This window comes from Vicugna pacos, chromosome 13 (genome assembly GCF_048564905.1).
Source record: "Vicugna pacos chromosome 13, VicPac4, whole genome shotgun sequence".
NCBI lineage: Eukaryota > Metazoa > Chordata > Mammalia > Artiodactyla > Camelidae > Vicugna > Vicugna pacos.
In genome coordinates, this window is record NC_132999.1 from 44,078,232 (window position 1) to 44,090,011 (window position 11,780).

The following is an 11,780-nucleotide window of genomic DNA, read 5'->3' on the forward strand; positions in this document are numbered from 1 at the left end:
TGTGTTATGACCTGCATGGACCCCTTCCTCTGTTTGAGTAATATCTTAAGAAAGATACTTTACAACTCTGTTGCTATAAAGATGGATAGAATCCAGGCTGGATTCGTTATTCCATGGCCATTTTTATTATATTCATTTTTTTTACCTTCTGATTTTGAAAGAAACTAAAAAACATTCTCTGGGCCTGTAGATGTGTAGCAGCCATGGGTCTCCTGTGGTAACAGGTGAGTCAGCCCTGCCTGGGAGAAAAGTAACCTTAGGAAAATGTGTATTCTTCCACGTCCCTTCCCTGCCTCAGCTCCCAGCCTCAGTTTGGGAAGATTAAAAATCAGAGATAAGATCAAGGCAACTAACTGTCTTTATCCCTTCTTCGCTTTGCCTCTTCTCTCTTACCTTCTGCTCGCCACCCCCCTTCTTTTACAAACTCTGGTGTGATCTGTGTTCCCAGTTCTCCAGGGGACAGGAAGTAAGCTCCCCTGAGCACAGTGCCCAGTGCCCATCTTCGTCCGTCTCTCCGCCCGTGTCTGCTACCGCTGGGACTTGGGCCCTCGCCCTGCCGCCATCCGCACCGCCACCCTGGAGAGGACTCCCACTCCGCCCGGACTGGGGGAAGGAAGTTATGGATCTAAACTAGCAAAGGATTTTGTGGGTATGCACGTGTGTGGATGGGCCTGAACACACACAAACACACACCTCTCCTCCATTTGAGTCCTACGGAAGAGACCACAGAAGCTTAAAAAAGAGAAATGGGTATGAAAGATGTCCCGTGCCCTGCTCCCCACAAACACAGAAGAAGTGAAGGAGAATAAGGCCCATCAGCCTGGAAACCAACACGCCCACCCCTCTTGTGCAGACACAGTGGCTGTGTTAGCAGGATGCCTCTCGGGGCGGGCAGTGGGTACCCAGAGACCAGCCGTCTGTAAACGGACAGTCCTGGCTGCAGAATGCCAGCGGGGATTACCCCAAGGGCAGAAAACAATCCTAAGAAATAGTTTGGAAATCAGTTTCTTAATTTTTTTCTAACGTAATTTTCTTTAGTTCTAAACCAGTGAATAAAAAAGCATTCTAGGTCGAAGGTAACACTGAAAAAGTAGGGCACGTCAGGGGAGGTAAGGGAAGGAAGCCGGCCGTGAGCCCAAGGTCAAGTCTGACTGTCAACTGACAAAGAGAAGAGAAACAAGAGTGTGGCCCAGACAGGAACACCAAGTCTGCAGGCATCGGAGAGGTGAGGGAAGGGCCAGGAGAGCGAGCCTGCCCCAGGGTCCAAACAATAATGGGTACCATGTATTGAGTTTCTTCTCTGTGCCTGACACTTTAGGTGTATCATTTCTAGACCTTCCAGCAACCCCAGAATGTAGAACATCTGATTCCGGATGGATGAGAAAGCAGAAGCCCAGAAAAGTAAAGAGACGTCACCCACACAGTAAGTGTGGAGTCAGGTTACAAACCCAGACGGGTCTGACTCCAGAGTCTACTACACCAGCTGCCAGAAACCCATGTCTCAAAGGGGGACCAAAGACTGGGGGGAGCAGATGAATCTCTAAGTAGAACTGTGGCCAGGGCTGTTGGGCCAGGCAGGGGATCCCTGTGTTCTTCTGGGTTCCGTTCTCTCCATCTTGGCAGCATCAGGGCAAGGACCCAGTGCCCCAGGCTTCCTGGAGCTGGTGCCCGCCCCTGGGCTCCCCGCAGGACCCTGCCATAGTAGACAGGACCTGGGAGCTACTGACTGAAAAGAATGGGGTGGGTGAGTCACACTCGCTCCAACTCCTTGCAAGTAGGTTTGACTTATTTTGAGTTTCATCGTGCTTGGGTCATTGATGAATTCCATATAAGTATTGCTGAGAAGCTAATGAGTTTAGAAATCAAACTGTGGCACTTAGAGCCACTTTCTCTGTCCTCGGGAGGGTCCCCACGGGCTTCAGCCCCTGTGCACATGTGACCGGCTGGCCTCAGATGTTCATAACGCATATTGAAATGACGATATAGAAGCGCGCAGGAGTGGAGTGGTGGGGATGCCCGGTTTGTAAGCATATTCTGAGCTGGAACCATGAAGGTGGGCTAAAGTGAGAGGTGTCAATTTCCAGCAGATGCAGCTGGGTCTGGCCGTGCCAGGGGCCCAGCTGTCCGCACCGCTCCAGGTCACAGCATCCCTGGGCGGGAGGGCCAGTCCAGACACACTCACACGCTCATCTCTTTCTTTTTCTGGAAGCAAGTGCAGGAAGCTCTTTGGCTGCTCCCTTCCCCCTTCTTATTATGCTCCTCTGAGACCAACCAGTGGAATCTTCCTTCAGCCCCACCTCTGCCCCTCCTCTGTGTCCCGCTGTGAAGTCCCAGGAGATGCCCAAGGAGCACATGCTGGTGGGGCGCCCAGCACTCTGCTGTGCTTTACCCTTTCCCACCTCTGGCATTTTCTCTCCACCTCCAGAGGCTCGGAAGCAACCAGGGCAGACTAGGCCCTTCACCCACCGTTCTCACCATATACCCACCACCATCCCATGAGGAAAAAAAAAAAAAAAAGTAAAACAAAAACAAACAAAAAAATCTTTTGTACAGAGATATATTTTTATTATACAAGGTTTGTACAGTACCAAAAAAGAAAAGGAAAAAAGGTGTAAATTTTTTTTCATTATTGTAGGTAAACGGTAGTGGAAGCCTTTTTTGTAAATGTAATAAAATGTATAAATATGGTTTTCAGGAAACATCAAGTGCTGTAAATATGTAATCTACACACCTTCTTGGCTTGTCTGCAGTATATACATTTAATTTATCTGTCTCTGTATATGAGGCTTCCCCCCTGGGGTCCTGCATTATGGTACTTTCCTGAATTTGAAAGCAATTTTAAATTTTTTGAATTCAAATAAAATATAAATTTTTGCATTGGTTTTCTTACATTTTTATGGCCTTTGTCATGGCTGGGGCAAGGGTTTTTTGGGGAAGGAGAGGAAAGACACATCTGCGACTAAAAGCCAAGGGTGGAAATGTGGACATCTCTTTCTTAAACTTGTGTTGCCTCTGCTACATTTTGGGAACACCCAGCAAAGTGATTGACAGGGAGTGCACCATATGTAAAAAATTAACTTGAAATGGATCAAATATCTAAACAGAAGACCTAAAACTATAAAATGCTTACAAGAAAATATAGGAAAGCTTTGTGACATTAGACTTGGCAATGATTTCTTGGATATGACACCAAAAGTATGGGCAACAAATTTAAAATAGGGAGTTGGACTTCATAAAAATTAAAAACGTCTGTACATCAAAGGACACAATGGAGTAAAAAGGCAACCTATGGAGTGGAAGAAAATATTTGCAAATCATATGTCTGATAAGGGATTAATATCCAGAATATATTAAGAATTCCTATACTCAACGACAACAAAACCAAAGCAACAAACAAAAACAAATAACCTGATTTTAAAATGGGCAAATGACTTGAACAGACATTTCTCCAAAGATATAAAATGGCCAACAAGCACATGAAAAGATGCTCAAAGTCACTAATCATTAGGGAAACAGAAACCAAAATCACAGTGATATCCACCTCACATCCATTAGAATAACTACTATCAAAAAAAAAAAAAAACCCACAGAAAATAACAAGTGTTGGTGAGGATGTAGAGAAATTGGAATCCTTGTGTACTATTGGTGGGAATGTAAAATGGTGCAGCCACTATGGAAAACAGTGTAGAGGTTCTTCAGAAACATTAAAAATAGAACTACCATGTGATCCAGCAATCCCACTTTTACATCCAAAGGAAATAAAATCACTATCTTGAAAAGATATCTGCATTACCACATTCATGGCAGCATTATTCACAGTAGTCAACGTATGGAAATAACCTAAGAAGTGTCTGTCAGTGGATTAAAGGATCAAGAAAATGTGTATGTGTATATACATACAATGGCATAAATAACAATAAATAATTTTTTAAATTATAGTGGTGCCCAGGTCAGCTCAGGGCAGGATCCTGGGGAGAAAGAAGCTGCTCCCCTTCGGGGATGGGGCCTGGCCTGGCCTGGACTGAGGCGGTCAGTGCAAAGGATTTGTAGCCTAAAGGGCAGGTGGGCTTGGGCAGCAGGAAATCTATAGCAGAGAAAGGCTAAATCAGGAGGAAAAGCCACTAAAGAAGGAGTGAGGAAGAAAAGGAAAGACTGACGAGAACTAGGAGCCTCCTTCTCCAAATTCACGTAAGTATCTATTAGGAGTCATCATTTTACATGGAAAATTCACCCAGACTCCCTTCAGTTTCCCGACTCCCACTACCCTTCACTTTCACACTGCATCTTGGCCCCCCTTGTCCCTCGATGACCTGAATCATCAGATTTATATGAACTTTCCCAGTTTTAAAAAAGGCATCATGTCATCTGGGACATAACATCTTGTATTTATCTCCTGTCCACAGGGAACCAGCTGGGTAGACCCCACCCTCCCATCAGGGACATTAGGTAGCTGGGCTGGGACTCAGGGTTAGGAACTGAACTGTTGTAAAACACAAGCAACTGCTGGATTAGAAGCTGGGAGCACCAAAGTAGCAAGTATTAAATCTGAGTTCCAAATGTAAATTTTCCCCGCATCCACTTTACAATAAAGTACAATTTCTAGACACCCCTCAGAGTGAGGAACACTTCCAAACATCATGCTAGGACAGGCTTTCATAAGCCTAAGGACATAGATAGAGGGGACAGTGCCTGTGAGACAAGCTGCACTGTCCCTAGATCACCCAATAACAAAAGAAGAGAGTGCCCTTGAACTAACAAAGCAAATAACCCAAGTCACTCCATCCCTCACTCCAATAGGATCACCTCTTATTGCTGGTCTAGAAAAATCCTATACATTTATTTTATCACAGGCAGAAAAAGGGTACTCAACACATCTACAACATTTCTATAAGAATAAAACAAAATAAGTAATGAAACATTTTAGCTAATGAAAACCCTCCCCCAAAAGATAAACAAAGAAGAAGAATACTTTTTTTAAAAAGAATTTCAACATTAAATATAATTAAACAGGCAATTGCAAATATTACAGTACAACACAAATAAGAAATTCAAAAACTCGGAATAGAAATGGACTTATAACAGGAAGAAGTGAAATGAGAGCTTACCAAGAAAAGGACATATCTTAGAAATTAAGACCAACCTGTGAAGTGTCCGAGGACTGCTAGACACAGAAAGTATAATAAAGGGCATAGTGGAAGAAAATTAAAGCATTTAAGAAAGCAAAAATCAATAAAGAGCAAAAAAGGATACGCACAGACAACAGACGAAGATAAACCAATTTAAGTGCAATAGGAATCCCTGAAGAAGGTAATATAAATAACAGAACAGAATTAATATATATAGTTATTTGCTAAGAAAACGTTCCAGAGCCAAAAGGAAATCTTTAACCTATTTATTGAAAGTCCCACCATGTTCTGGGGAAATCACCCAGGAACAGGCAATTCTGAGACCTAGCCCAGCAGAACTAGAAGGAAAAAGAAAACATTCTCGTGATCCGGGCTAAAAGTTAAGCCAGTCGCAAGGAAGGAAAATCGGGTTGTCATTTGATTTCTTAAGAGCAACACACAAAGCAAAGCAGGACCGAATCAATGTTTTCATTTTTTTTAAGCATCAAGACGATGAAAATACAGTATTAGATGTTTAAGAACTTGGTGCTATTTTACTCAGGAGCCCTTCATCAAAAATCTAATGGGAGGACAAGTTTTATCCAACCAAGTGATAACTGGAAAACTTCAGCCAAAGAACTGGCATTGATAATTGATTATATCGAAATCTAAAATGAAGTTGGAGATAAAGAAATGTAAATGTCATGTGTCTAACAAAGTGGAAATAATATAATTTATTAATAGGGAGAGAAAAGGGGGCTGTAACAGGAACTCATTGATTGCCACATAAATATTAGGGGGGAGCCAAATGATGGTATAAGGAGGGATTTTTCAAAACTCAGCAATATTGACATTTGGGGCTGATGCTTTTTTCTTGTAGGGCTTGACTGTCCTGCACATTATAAGTTGTGCACTGGCTACCTTGGGCTCCACCCACTAGGTGCTTGTAGCTCCCCTCCCCCAGCTGCGACAACCAAAATGCTTCTAGACACTGTCAAATGTCTTCCGGGGAGCAAGACTGACACTCATACATGCATACCCTCCCCCCATTGAAAAACCACTGATACAAAGCTAATAAAATAGCAAGGACATAAATAGAGAAAAAGAGGACTAAGGGCATTACATAAACGTATTAGTAGAAAATCACTCAAATAAAAATACATACTGTTCTAAATATTAATACATGTATTTTAAAAGTACCCAGAGTATCACATTGTGAGAGAACCAGTAAATATAACAAAATGCACAAAGTAAATACAACATAAAATAATATTGTTGCCAAAACATGGCCTCCATATCCTGTTTACTGAATTGAGACTTAAGGAGAGTTTTGGATGAAGTAGAAAAGGCAGCTTTATTTCTTTGCCAGGCAAAGGAGGTCACAGTGGACTAATGCTTCTAAGACTGTGAGCCTAATGGGGAGAGAAGGCAGAGGGGTTTATAATAAAATCCAAGAGCTCAAGGGGTGGAGCTAGTTTCCACAGAGATCGCGTACAGGATAACAAATTGTTGCAAACAAATTTTTGCAGATGTAGTGGTCCCATTCCCTCTGCTGGGTATGAAGTCCACCTCCAGCTTTGGGACTCTTACTATTCTTCTACCAGGAAGAAAGGATGCATAGGAAGGGGGTCTATGGAAGAGAGCTCTAGAGAAAAAGCTGTGCTAAAGTCAGGTTGACAAACGTTTTTAGCCTTTTAAGCAGGCTGAGGCCTGGGACCTCCTGCTGCAGATTGAGGCCTGTAGCTCAAACAACAGGATACAAGGAAACCACAACGGGTTAAGAGGAGGGCACAGGGGTCAAGAAGAGGTCACTGGGGCAAAAGCCGGGCACTGAGCATGATCCCTGCACACAGCAGCACCATGAGGGGGTTGGGTGGACCACCCAAGCCTCCTTCCTCTCCAGCCCAACCCTGGTCAGCAAGAGCATGAGGAAAGCCCTATAAACCATCATATAGTTACGCAATTGCAAACACCATTACAGGTATCAGGTGGTCACTGATGACAGTAGGGTCCTGCTCCGTTACAGTATGACAGATCTGAAAACATACCACTTACATCACTAAATGTAATTAGGTTTACGAATGGGCAAAGGAAGAGCCAGCATGTGCAAACAAGGAACCAGCGATCACCATCTTGGTATCAGACAAGTCTGAATTCAGGCTCAAAGGCATTAAAGAAGACAAAGGAGGACACTTTATAACACTGAAGGACACAATTCACAACGAATATATAACAGATACTAACTACCCACCAAATAAGCATCACCCATGTTCACAAAGCAGAAAGTAGGAGATGCAAAGAGAAATAGGCAGAAACACACCAGTCATAGGAGCTTTAACTCATCTCTCTCAGAACACAATAGATCAAGGTAACAACAACAACAACAAAAATGCATGGTTGTAGAAGACCGAAACAAAACAATCATAAGGAAGTTTTTGTGAGATAGGCCAGGAGCTGGGACCCTTACCAGAGTGCTTGCACCTGGACAAACGATTGACAGAATACAAAGAAACTATCAGGACCTAAAAATAACTGCACACATGTGCAACTGGGGCAATTATGAACAATAAGAGACAAAAAGGCCACAAGCCAACTGCCACTTCTGAGTAACCAGGAGCAGAAGCTGGGTACTGTGCATGATCCCTGCACACAGCACCGCCAAGGGGGTGGGCAGACCACCCAAGCAACCCCTCTTACCCTACCCCCAGATCCCTCCCCAACCCTTACCCCATTTAAGCAACCAGTTCACCCACATCAGAGAGGGCGAAAGGGAGCCTGATACCTGTTTTCACTCCCTGGTGCTGCAGCACAAGTCCCAGTAAATCCCTGCCTGAATTCTAGTCTGGCCTTTTATCAATTTCTATTGATTAAGGAGTCCAAGCGTTGGTAACAAATATGTGTCAAACTCTGCAACTCAATATTAGAGAATATTTTTTTGAAAGAGGCATGACCCATTCATAAAAATATTCCTCATAACTAAGAAAAAAGACTAAAAGCATCATAAACAAGTAGACAAAAACAATGAAAAGAAAGATAAGCAAAAACTCTTAAATATATGAAAGCTCAGTTTCACTCCTCAGAGATACCATTTCTCACCTATTAGATTGGCAAAAATCCAAAAGCTAGACAGCACACTCTGCTGACAAAGATGTAGGGGAAACACCCTCAGATGCTGCTGGTCCGATTCTTATGAAGCAGAATCTGACAATGCATAACGAAATATCATAAACCCTCAGATGCTGCTGGTCCGATTCTTATGAAGCAGAATCTGACAATGCATAACGAAATATCATAATGATTTATGCTTTGACCCAGCAATCCCACCTGTAGGAATTTTTCTGAAGATATACCTCCTCAAATATGAACTAACATATACACAAGGTTACTCACAGCAGTATTATTTATAAAAACAAAAGACCAGAAACAACCTCAGTGTATCAAATCTCAGGAGGTGACCTGTGTATAAACTGTTACACTCTTTCTATACCAAGAGTACATTTTGGTACTCTTTGTGTAGGAAAGCAGAGGACTAGATTTACAAATTGAAAGCAAAATGAAATAAACACACCTTCTCATGAAGTTGGAACGCTCGTAGGAAAGGAACTATGTCAAATGGTTTTATAAATACAGTAAATTAACTGTGTATCCCCAGCAGGGTAGAACTAAAGGCAAAAAAAACTGCAATCAACTGTTTTCAGAAATCATATTGATGATGATAGTGTATCGTTTTGTGTATTATGAGGGAAAGCACATGAATAATTTTGTTAGTGTTGGGACCCAGGATTTTTCTCAGAGAAGAAAGGAGATTCATGTTTAACATAGATGAGGTTAAGTCAAACCCTTTAGTCCTGAATTTGAATCGGAAATATCACTACAATCTCAGGATGTATTTTATCTTTAAAATACATGTATGTATGTATTATTCCCAAGAACAGCAAAAGAAGGAAATCCCCCTCCAAATCCATAGTATGAAAAAATAAATACCCTAAATTAAAAACAAAATGAAGTAAATGAGCCTAACAACAAAGAATATTGGTAAATAATTATTTCATATTATTTGTAACACAATACCCTGTCTATACATCTCTGGTGGAAAGCAGTCTAAGAACAAAAAGAAGGGTGTGGTGGATGTTAGAAGCCTGGCAAGGACTCTTGATCATCTTTGGTCCTGGCTTTAATTTCAAAGAAATGTAGTTTTACATTTTATGATATATTAATGTTGAGCATTATATAAAAATTACAAAAGAACACCATAAAAATCTGTAATTCTAGCACCCTGATACTACCATGGTAACTTTCAAAGTGCTTCTGTTCCCACATCTTTGGGATATTACTCTTGTCACCTAGCAATTTATTGTGGGCATTTTAATATGCATTGTGTTTATGTATTTTTTTTCACATTTTAACTAGCTGCTTGGTTTTCTGTTGCCTGCTGGCACTATAATTTGTATTAAATTCCCCTTTATTGGATGTTTCAATTATAGAATGTTGTATCATCATATAGCTGCCATGAACAACCTCATAGCATGATTGTTGGACATTGTTTAGGACCTAACTGACCATGAATTTATTATGGTACTAATCTTTCTGATAATGTTTTTTTTTCACTTCCAGCAAAAATCAATAGCATGGACAAGGTAATAGAGGCTGCATTATTGTATTCTTAAATGACTGAGATTATGCCAGGCAGATGTTAACAGAAGTCGGCAGGAAGAAAAGCAAGGATATGGGTAAGAAAGGTTGAAATTCTGAACTGTGGCACTTAGGTTGGGTAGAAAGGGATATGAAGACAAGAAGGAGGTGATAGGTTGAGGAAAGAATGTACTAGAGACCAAAGGAAGAGGAAACCTAGCTCAAACTAACTTAACAAGAAAAATGTATTGGCTCACATCACAAAGTCTGGCAGCCAAGTGGGCATTGGCTTAGTCAGTATCTCCAGCTCCGTTTCTCCTGGATTCCTTCAGCTATACTGTGTGTGTGGCTGTGGCTCCAGGCAGCCTGGTCCCAAGGTAGTAAAGTTCTGAAACTAATTTTCTAGTCCCACCCCGCCAACCTGCTATTTCATCTCGTTGGCACAAATTGGGCCATCCGTTTCTGATCATCTATTCATCTCCTGTCATCACAGGAATGTCATGGCTGATTCGCTGATTATGCTCTGAGATGGAGAACAGGACAAGGAGGATGGGATTACCTTTGGAGGGAGCAGGCTGGAGTCTGAAGTGGGAGTAGGGGAAGCCCTGGGGCATGTGGGCTTCATGGGAGGAACGAGTTGCCTAAACAAAAATTACGAGAAAGGCAGGCTTCTGTAAATTTGGTGGTGCAGCAAAGGTCAGGTGAAGAGATGGAGGCTCTAGGGATTGGTCAATGTAGAGCAAGATTTCTAAAGGCCTGGATGGATGGGTTTCGGGGAAGGGCAAGAGTCTGAAGAGGTTGGCTCAAAGAAGCAGCAGCCACCCAGGGCGTTATAAGAGGTTGATCAATAAAATCAGTGATGTGAGGAGGGGCTGGTGGAGGCAGTCCTGACACTGGGCACTTCAGTCTCAGAGAATTCAGCTATAGTTATTTCTTATTCTCTGGACAGCAAGAGGAGGTCCAGGAGAGGATGTGGAGCAGTAGCCCCCTGCAGAAGCACACGTACCAGAGGGTGAGGAACAAGAGAACTGAGTTGGGCCATTTGGCTCTCTGGGGTGGGCAGCACTCGGTGGACTTTGGCCCTGACTCAGTTTACAGGTCAGACAGGATAGGAGTCCCTGCCTGTGTGTCTGGGGCAGGCAATGGAATCCATCTTCCACACCCTAAAATCCTGCAGAGACCAAGAGTAAATCAACAAAGTCCACAAACTGTAAGTGCTGGAGAGGGTGTGGAGAAAAGGGAACCCTCCTACACTGTTGGTGGGAATGTAGTTTGGTGCAGCCATTATGGAAAACAGTATGGAGATTCCTTAAAAAACTAAAAATAGACTTACCATATGATCCAGAAATCCCACTCCTAGGCATATAACTGGAGGAAACTCTAATTTGAAATGTTCCACAATTGGGGTACACATACCCGTGTTCACAGAGGCACTATTTACAATAGCCAAAACATGGAAACAACCTAAATGTCCATTGACAGGTGACTGGATAAAGAAGTTGTAGCATGCATACACACACACACACACAAACACACAACGGAATACTACTAATCCATAAAAAATAAAATAATGCCATTTGCAGCATCATGGATGGACCTGAGATCATCATTCTAAGTGAAGCCAGAAAGAGAAGGAAAAATACCATATGATATCATTTATATATGGAATCTTAAAAAAAGACACAAACAAACGCATTTTACAAAACAGAAAGAGACCCACAGACATAGAAAACAAACTTATGGTTACTAGAGGGGGAAAGGGGGTATGAAGGGATAAATTAGGAGTTCCGGACTTGCATATACTAACTAGTATATATAAAATAGAACAACAAATTTAAACTGTATAGTACAGGGAAGTATATTCAATATCTTGTAACCTATAATGAAAAAGAGTATGAAAAGGAATATATGTTCATGTATGACTGAAGCATTGCGCTGCACACCAGAAATTGACACAACATTGTAAACTGACTATACTTCAATTTAAAAAAGAAAGAGTAAATGAACATTGGAAAGTCCTGAATGGAAGTACCCATGATTCTT

At 42.0% G+C, this 11,780-nt stretch overlaps 1 protein-coding gene across 1 annotated transcript in view; it reads left to right on the forward strand.

Moving 5' to 3' along the window:
• The window catches only part of CSMD2 (CUB and Sushi multiple domains 2), a 576,739-nt gene extending 573,985 nt beyond the window's left edge, over positions 1 to 2,754 (forward strand). The window contains exon 72 of the mRNA XM_072974827.1: positions 449 to 2,754. The gene's annotated coding sequence lies outside the window, so the exon portion shown is untranslated. The remainder of the gene's footprint in view (positions 1 to 448) is intronic.
• The last annotated feature ends 9,026 nt before the right edge of the window (positions 2,755 to 11,780 follow it).